At 57.9% G+C, this 7,692-nt stretch overlaps 1 long non-coding RNA gene across 1 annotated transcript in view; it reads right to left on the bottom strand.

Moving 5' to 3' along the window:
* Nucleotides 1-6: 6 nt before the first annotated feature.
* LOC106724183 overlaps nucleotides 7-7,692 on the bottom strand; it is a 17,792-nt gene continuing 10,106 nt past the window's right edge. The window contains exon 3 of the long non-coding RNA XR_001359934.1: nucleotides 7-94. This is a non-coding gene — a long non-coding RNA (uncharacterized LOC106724183). The remainder of the gene's footprint in view (nucleotides 95-7,692) is intronic.

Genomic DNA, 7,692 nt, shown 5'->3' with positions numbered 1-7,692 from the left:
GCTCCCCAGAGCTGGGCATCGCCGCGTGCCCCTAACGCCACCTCTCCCATAGCGGCTGGCACTTCGCCCCTTTGCCTTCCCGGGACCGGGCTTCCTGGGAGGGAGGCCAGGCTCGGAGGGCGCGGCCCGGCCTCCACTGGCGGCACCTCTAAGGTGAACTTAGCTCTGGCTACTCCTGTAAACTCCTGGCCCTTGACCTGCTCCACCAGCTTTCACACACGGCGATTTGCATGACAGTGCGGGCCATTCAGGGTGTATTCTTATGCTAATAGCCAGTTAAGGGCGAGGATTCATCTAAATCAGCCATTCCCCTGGTATGTGTTGGGCCGTCCTGAAAATATTCTAAAAATGGAAAGAAAACGCCTGCTCCTTGGCCACCCGGACACAGTGGTCAGCAAAAACCCAGATGCCAGTGCAGGGGTAAAACCTTCTCTTTTAGGTGAGAACGTGCCAGTGTGAGCAGCAGCCCCTCCGAGTGCCTGTGAGCCAGGCTCCGGGCTGGTTTTCAAACTCACGGTCACGTAGCTCAGCCTCATGCCATGCTACCAAGCAGGTTACGGCTACTGTCCCCAGGCGTGGAGAAGAGGACACGGAGCCACAGGATTGTTAAGTAACGTGAAGGCAGCACCGCTCTTCAGAAGTAAACTCCTGTGTCCCGCTCAGCGGTTCTACTCCGCTGCGCATGCGGCTACCCGGTTCCCTGGGACCCAAAGTCCAGGGAGGAGATGGAGATGCTGCCCAACACGCATGCGCTGGCCCCGAGTGACCTCCTGGCCCCGAGTGAAAGCCCTGCCTCCCAGCCAGGGGGCCTGGGAGACACCTGCAGGCAGTTCACCCATCCCAACCCCCCAGCGCAGGCGCCAGCCAGGCCTGCCTGGCCTCGGCCCACGGACTGGGAAGGACAGAGATTTCCTGGCGGCAGAAGGCATCCTGGGACCTAGAGCTCCCAAAGCTGAGCGGGAAGGGCAGGTGGGGAGGATCCTGCTGGTCCCCCAGGCCACAGCCACCGAGAAATGCAGATGTGGGGTGTGCCCAGGGTGGGCCTGCTTGTGGGGAGTTTTAGGATTGAACCCCCGATGCTGATGCTGTGCAAACAGGAAGCTGGGGGTATAGGTCTGTAAAGTAGTTTGTGTAGAAAGAACTCTGGGGTTCGGAGTCGGGAACCACGAGGTTCCATTCTGGCTTTGCAGCAACCAGCGCACGACAGGGACCCAGCCCAGGCCCCTCGTGGTGCCTTTATTCTTACCTGTGACATAAGGGGGCCAGGCTACCCCGACGCCTCCTGGGAGTCGATGCCAAACCTGTCTGTCCTCACAGCCCTTGGTTTCAGCCCTTGGAGAAACAAAGAAAACTTTGGTGAGAAACTCCCACGGACCCGGCCGGGCCACAGCCCTGAGTCAGCAGGGCCCTGCCCTCACAGGGCTCCCCGAGTTCTGGGGAGCCGGGCGGACACCCGGGTGGTTGGGTGCGGCATTGAGGGCAGAGGCAGAGGTGGCCATGGGCGCTGGCGAGGCCCAGAGGAGGGACTTCCCTGTTGGCCTGGGACAGGGCTGTAGGCAGGGAGGGACCCAACAAAACAATTCTCTTGAGGTTTCCGTTCATAAGAAAATCTAAGTGTCATAAGAGCAAAGACGTGTGGTTAGTTATGAATTATTAACGTGGATTGTTGCACTGTATGGAGTTCCATGCTCACTTCTTAAACGTGTCCCAGGAGGTAGGCGGAGGGGTTATTAGCAGTTTGATCTAAAATGCCCAACGCATCACGGAGCAGATGTCTGTCCCCCTGAAATCCCAGGTAGAGGAGACTTCAAACTCCTGTGTGGTAATTCCCTGGCAAGTGGTGGATGCCGCCAGCCTGCCTCTGGGTCGGGGAGGGGCTCCTATTTGACTCCTGCGTTCAAAGTGGGCCACTGAGTGGAATGTGTGTCACACTCCGCAGGTGGGAGATGGGGCAGCAAAGGGGACTCTGGAAAGAGGACCGTCTTGGGGAAAATGAAAGGGCCAATAACCCTATTTTTAGAGCATGAACTGCATCTCTCCTCTTCAACTGACTCTTCATTCTTCTTTTTTATCTCAGAGAGGAAGGAGGAGTGAGAGAGGAGAGAGAGGAAGGAGCAGAGAGAGAGGGAGAGAGAGAGAGGAGAGAGGTAGAGAGAAACATCAATGATGAGAATCATGGATCGGCTGCCTCCTGCACGCCCCCCAATGGGGATCAAGCTGGCAACCCAGGCATGTGCCCTGATGGGGAATCAAACCATGACTTCCTAGTTCATAGGTCAGTGCTCAACCACTGAGCCACACCGACCAGGACTGACTCTTTATTCTAACTTCTGTCCAATCGCTGTCGGCCGTGAGCTGTCCCAGCAGGAATGTTGGGAAGCTGCTCGCGTCCTTAGCTCTGTGCCTGCCCTGCAGACGCACAATGCGTGCTGACTGCGTTGCGGGATAGACCCTGCCTGCTCCTTCCTGTTAGCAACGGAACATCTCCACGCGTTTCCCTAGCTCAGAGGGCTTTGTGTCCGTCAGCTGGTGGCTGTATTTTGGTTTCCCTTCACGCAGGGAGAGGGGTGTCAGAAGGATGGCTGTGGAAGAGTCAAGGGTGAGCCTGGAGCCCACGGGGTCCCTGGTTTGTGACAATGGAGACTTGTCATGGTGCCAAGTGCCAGGACACAACCACTGCTCGCACGCCTGCTCTGGGGATCCTGGGCTCAGAGCAAGAACTCGTAGCCTGCGGGGTGCACGGCCCAGCGTGTATGGGAAATGGAGAGGAGCGCATGTCCTGCCTGAACCGCCGGTGAGGGTACAATCTGGCCAGGCTGTGAGCACCGGTTCCTTTGAGTAGAGGGAAGGAGGGGAAAGGGCTGCTGCCCTGGGCCTGTTTCCCGGGAGGCACTCAGGCACAGGGCCGCCTGTTCTCTGCTTCCCCTGGAGGAGACTGTGGGGGGGGGGGGGGGTCGGGGAGGAGCCCTAGAACCTGTGCCTGGGAAGTGCCATGGCCCTGCCTTCGGTGCTTCTCCTTCTGGGGCGCATGTCCGCTGGCTGCCCTCTGCCCAGGGTTCCCTGTACTTCAGACCCGCCTTCCCCACCTCTCCATGTCCCTCACCCCATGGGGACCCCCTCCCTCACAGCCTGGCTGACCTCGCTCCTGTACCAACCAAACCCCACTAGGTACGGACCGCACCGAGGGGGTCTCCTCATTCGTCCAGGACGTGCGCGGCTTCGCTTGTTTGTCCAACTCAGAACCCAGCCGCGCGGAGGATTTCCCTGCTGCCTCTCCCATTAGACCGGGTCCCGTGCTCACCCGCACCTGCAGGCACCCCGCTCTGACAGGGAGGCCTGCCTGTTGGGTCATGTTATTTAGGAGTGAGTGGTATGTCCACGCACCGTCTGCCTCTTGGGCGAGTTCCTGGGCGAGGGCTGCCCTGACCAAGTACCGTGGCCAGTGGCTGGAGCTCGGGCAAGGCCTGGTGCAAGCCCTGCAGGCTGGGAGGCCGAGCTCAGCTGTGGGCAGCGGGCTCCTCCCGAGGCCTCTCCTTGGCAAGCAGGCGGTGTTTCCTCCCCGTGTCCTCAGCGGGGCATTCCTCTGCGCGGGCCGTCTCCTCGTCTCCTTTGCTTATAAGGACACTGGCCATGCTGGGTTGGGGCCAATTCCTATGACCTCGTTTTAACTTCCTTACCTTAAAGCAGCGGTTCTCAACCTTCCTCACGCCGCGACCCTTCAATACAGTTCCTCATGCTGTGGTGCCCCCCAGCCATAACATTATTCTCGTTGCTACTTCCTAACTGTAATGTTGCTACTGTTAGGAATCGTCATGTAAATATCTGATATGCAGGATGTATTTTCATTGTTACAAATTGAACATAATTAAAGCATAGTGATTAATCACAAAAACAATATGTAATTATAGATGTGTTTTCCGATGGTCTTAGGCGACCCCTGAGAAAGGGTCGTTCGACCCCCAAAGGGGTCACGACCCACAGGTTGAGAACCGCTGCCTTAAAGGTGCCTACATCCAGTCCCGCTTGGAGGTGGAGGTGGTAGAACTGCAGCATCTGGATCTGGGAGGGTGGGCAGAGTCCCTAGCCCTCGTTGACCTCATAGGCGCGAGCCGAGTGGATAAGAGGAGGGCGCTCCGGGAGGGTGAATCGCTCGGGGAGGGTGATGGTGAGCCCGACTGGAAGTGTTTTAAAGGAGGCACGGGGGGAGGGGAGTAAACCGCCGGCCTGGAACCGTACCTCGGCAGCCCCGGGAGCCCTCCGATTCTGCCCGAGCCATCCCGAGCAGCACTTCAGGGGTGCGTGACCCAGGTCACTGTGTTTGTGTCCTTGTAACTCACAGGCAACTCTGACAGGCTCTACTGAGCAGTTTTTAATTCACCCGGATGACTACCAAGCAGGCCGGCAGCAAATCAAACTGGAAATTCATTGATAAGACAGAATTCCATTTTGAACAACAAAAGGATTGTTCCCCCCCGTGGGCATCCCGGCAACTGGGGGAGGTGACCATAGAAACGGTCTGCACGCTGGGCTCAGTGTCCTATGGGAGCTGGTGGGACTTAGGCAGCTCCCGAGATAAGGCCGTGCAGGACACGGCTCCCCGTCGCTTTGCTGTGGGTGGGATGGGACCCGTTCACTGTGTCCACACTGGATATCCTAGCTGATCAGGAGCTCTGATCGGCGAGTGTACACGTCTTTGGAGAAAAAGAGCCAATGAATTATTAATAAGTGCTGCTCCAGGGCTGTCTTTCACAGCTTGAGGACTGGCGACGGGGAGATAATGGCGAGAGTGGCAGCAGGGGACATGCCCGGGGACCACTGAGTCAAACACACCCTCCGCTCTGGCGTCAGTGTCTGACGGCCACTAACCCTACGGCCACTAATCCTGCCGCCACATCGCATCTGGAAGTTTGTTCATGAAAAGATATCTTACGTGAGATTTGGAATCAAAAGCTCCATCTAAGTAGATCGCTATTGCAATTGTGACAAAGCGCCTGCAAAGAGGGAGATGCGATTCTTCATATTTCCAAATGGAGTTGATATTCCACTGGCTGATATTATTAACATAAAACAATAGTTATTATTGACCTTTGCCACATCGAATGAATCATGCCGCGGAAAGGGCATGTGCTTTTCGCTAAGTCGGTCTGATGTTTGTGCCTTTGCCGCCTCTGCGTTTGCTTGGGTTCTGAGTAAGATTTTGTAAACTCCAGACTCTCAGCTTCTGCCTCCTGTCTGAAGCCACTTCAACAAGAACCAGGAAACAAAAACTGGGGCGTCCATACGGCTGTGTCCCTCACTCGGTGGGGAAACAACTCGAATGCCTGCCCGTGGTCTGCACCACGAGACATCCGATTGGCCAATACCGTGGGATAAACACCGCGGAAGTTCGATCTGTCGTGATGGAGGAAGGAGCCAGCATTTACTCAGCACCTGTATGCGTGACACATTGTGGGGGTGACGTACACGACAGACTGATGAGTTGGTATTTTCTTTATTTTAAAGGAGAGAAAACTAAGGCTCATATCCATTAAGTAATTGGATCAATGCCAACCAGCTAGCCAACTCCACCTCCTCAGCTCCATGACCACATGACCACACGGGACCAGGTGGCCTGCTGGGTGTAGACAAGGGAATTTCTGGCCCATGGGGAAGGGAGGGCACAGGCAGGCGTGGGGCACTTGACTGCAGTGTGTCTAGTAAGCGCTGGATCGGTTTGGTGAAGTGTTTATTTATGTGGGTTGTGTCATATTTGACTCCAGCCACCCAGGATGCAATAAATACCTGTGCCCCTCAAAGAAGGGAATCTTGATTCGGAATGAGGACAGAAGCACTGGGTTTTAGGAGCGGCCTGCAGGCAAGGGGAAGGGCTCAGTGGGCAGTGGACGGAACACTAGGTCGCCAGAGGCGGCCAAGAACTTGGCGAGGAGCAGGCCCACAGAGGGGGGGGGCGGGCAGACTGGTGGCCCAAGGGGCACCTCCAGCTCTAGAACGTGCTCTCTTGGCACCTGGCACATAAGACGTTTGTTTGCCGAGTGCAGATATTTCACAAACGAGGGGCTCACGTACACACCCGGACTGCCCAGCGGTACAGACGGGACGGTGCCCAGCTGGCAGCCATCTGCCCGAGCTGCGCCACGCCGCCCCTTTCGAAGGGCGTTTGCTGACCACATCTCCGTTGGGCGTGGCTTACCTGTGGTCCTTCAGCCACCTGGCTTTGTCACGCCTCTCTCTGCACAAGTAGAGACATCTCACGTTAGGAAGCCGATGCCTTATTCAGAGTCCTGCAGCCAGCTGGCTCAGGGGAGGCTCGGGCACCGGGGCCCAGCTGTCAGGCCCGGCCTGCAGTCTGGGTGGAGCGTCAGCTTCTAGAATCTAGAGCTTCAAGAACAGGGCACGAGCCATGGGAAGACAGGGTGGGCGGGAGCCTGGCTCCGGGGCAGCCCTGGGCCCGGGGCAGTTGTCAGAGCCTCCGTGTTTCTGTGGTTAAAGCTGGAGAGTGTCCTGCTGACCTCTCACAAGATAAGAAGGAGCTGAGAGACGGAGCCATCAGATCTCCACAGCTCTGACCAAGCAGGGAAGACATGCCTGCCGTCGGGGCCCGTGCATCTTACGGGAGGCGACTGCCCCCAGCGCCGTCTGGGCTCTGGACAGCCTGCCCGCGGAGGCGCCATCACCAGGGAGTGGCTGCAGGGGGCTGTGTCTTCCTGTGATATTTACCTCTCAGGGAATATCTCCAAATCTCATAAATTCCAATTAAAAATATCATTCTTGCACTTATTTATTCAAAATAGTTTTTGAATATTTATTTGCCAGGCACTGGTCCGGAGACTGGAGGTGCAGTGACAAACCATGGGGTCCCGGTAACCGGGCAGTGACCCAGGTGTGGGAGGTGTGCAGGGGGCACCACGGGGGGCTCTTCGGGGACTGGTGAAGCCACACGTGCAGGCTCCGTGGTTGCTGTGGGTCCTTGTTAGTGACAGGCATCCTGGCAGCGTCTGGGGAGAGGGCAGGAGTCTGTCTCCAACAGTGGCTGTGGCTGGAGGAAGGCCCGGGGCTGACCAGGCCGCTGGAACCCTTCTCGCTGCTCCTCTGCTCCAAGCTGACCAGCTGCCAGCGGACGCGCTTGGCATTCTATTTCTGTCGGGCACTGGGGTGCAGCCAGGACACTGCGTGCCTCGCGAAGCTGCAGGGAGGATGATGTCAGGCGTCTGCCCGTCCTGTGGCTCCTGTCGGCCCAGCCCTGGACAGGCCGGGGAGGGAGCGCTGGCTGGCAGCCCCCTCTGCACAGTTGCTCTCACGGCTGAAATGCTGCTGCTACAGACAGGATGTGACCACCCCTGGCCTGGGAACACGGAGGACGGAGACCGGCAAAGCCGCCGTGTGCAGAACTCACGAAATCCCGGAAATCCTGTACAATTCTTCCGAAAAGCACCGCTCAAACGGCCACAGTGAGAGGAACGCCTCCCGGAGTGGAGTCAGGGTCCCGGGAGCAGTCAGCCTCGTAGCAGGAGCTGCCTGGGGGTCTCTATGGGGCCTGGGCCCCTGGGGGTCCTCACAGCAGGGCAGGTGACAAGTCAGGGCCCCATCCCCAGCATCAGAGCAGATCAGTACCTCCCACCAGAGCGCACGGGAAGGGGCGGGGCCGACGCGGGGGGCGGGGCCGACGCCAGGAGCAGAGGCAGAGGCACTCCT

Source organism: Myotis brandtii, unplaced genomic scaffold, assembly GCF_000412655.1.
Source record: "Myotis brandtii unplaced genomic scaffold, ASM41265v1 scaffold743, whole genome shotgun sequence".
NCBI lineage: Eukaryota > Metazoa > Chordata > Mammalia > Chiroptera > Vespertilionidae > Myotis > Myotis brandtii.
The sequence above is the reverse complement of the archived record's forward strand: the minus strand, read 5'-3'. Positions and strand labels throughout refer to the sequence as shown.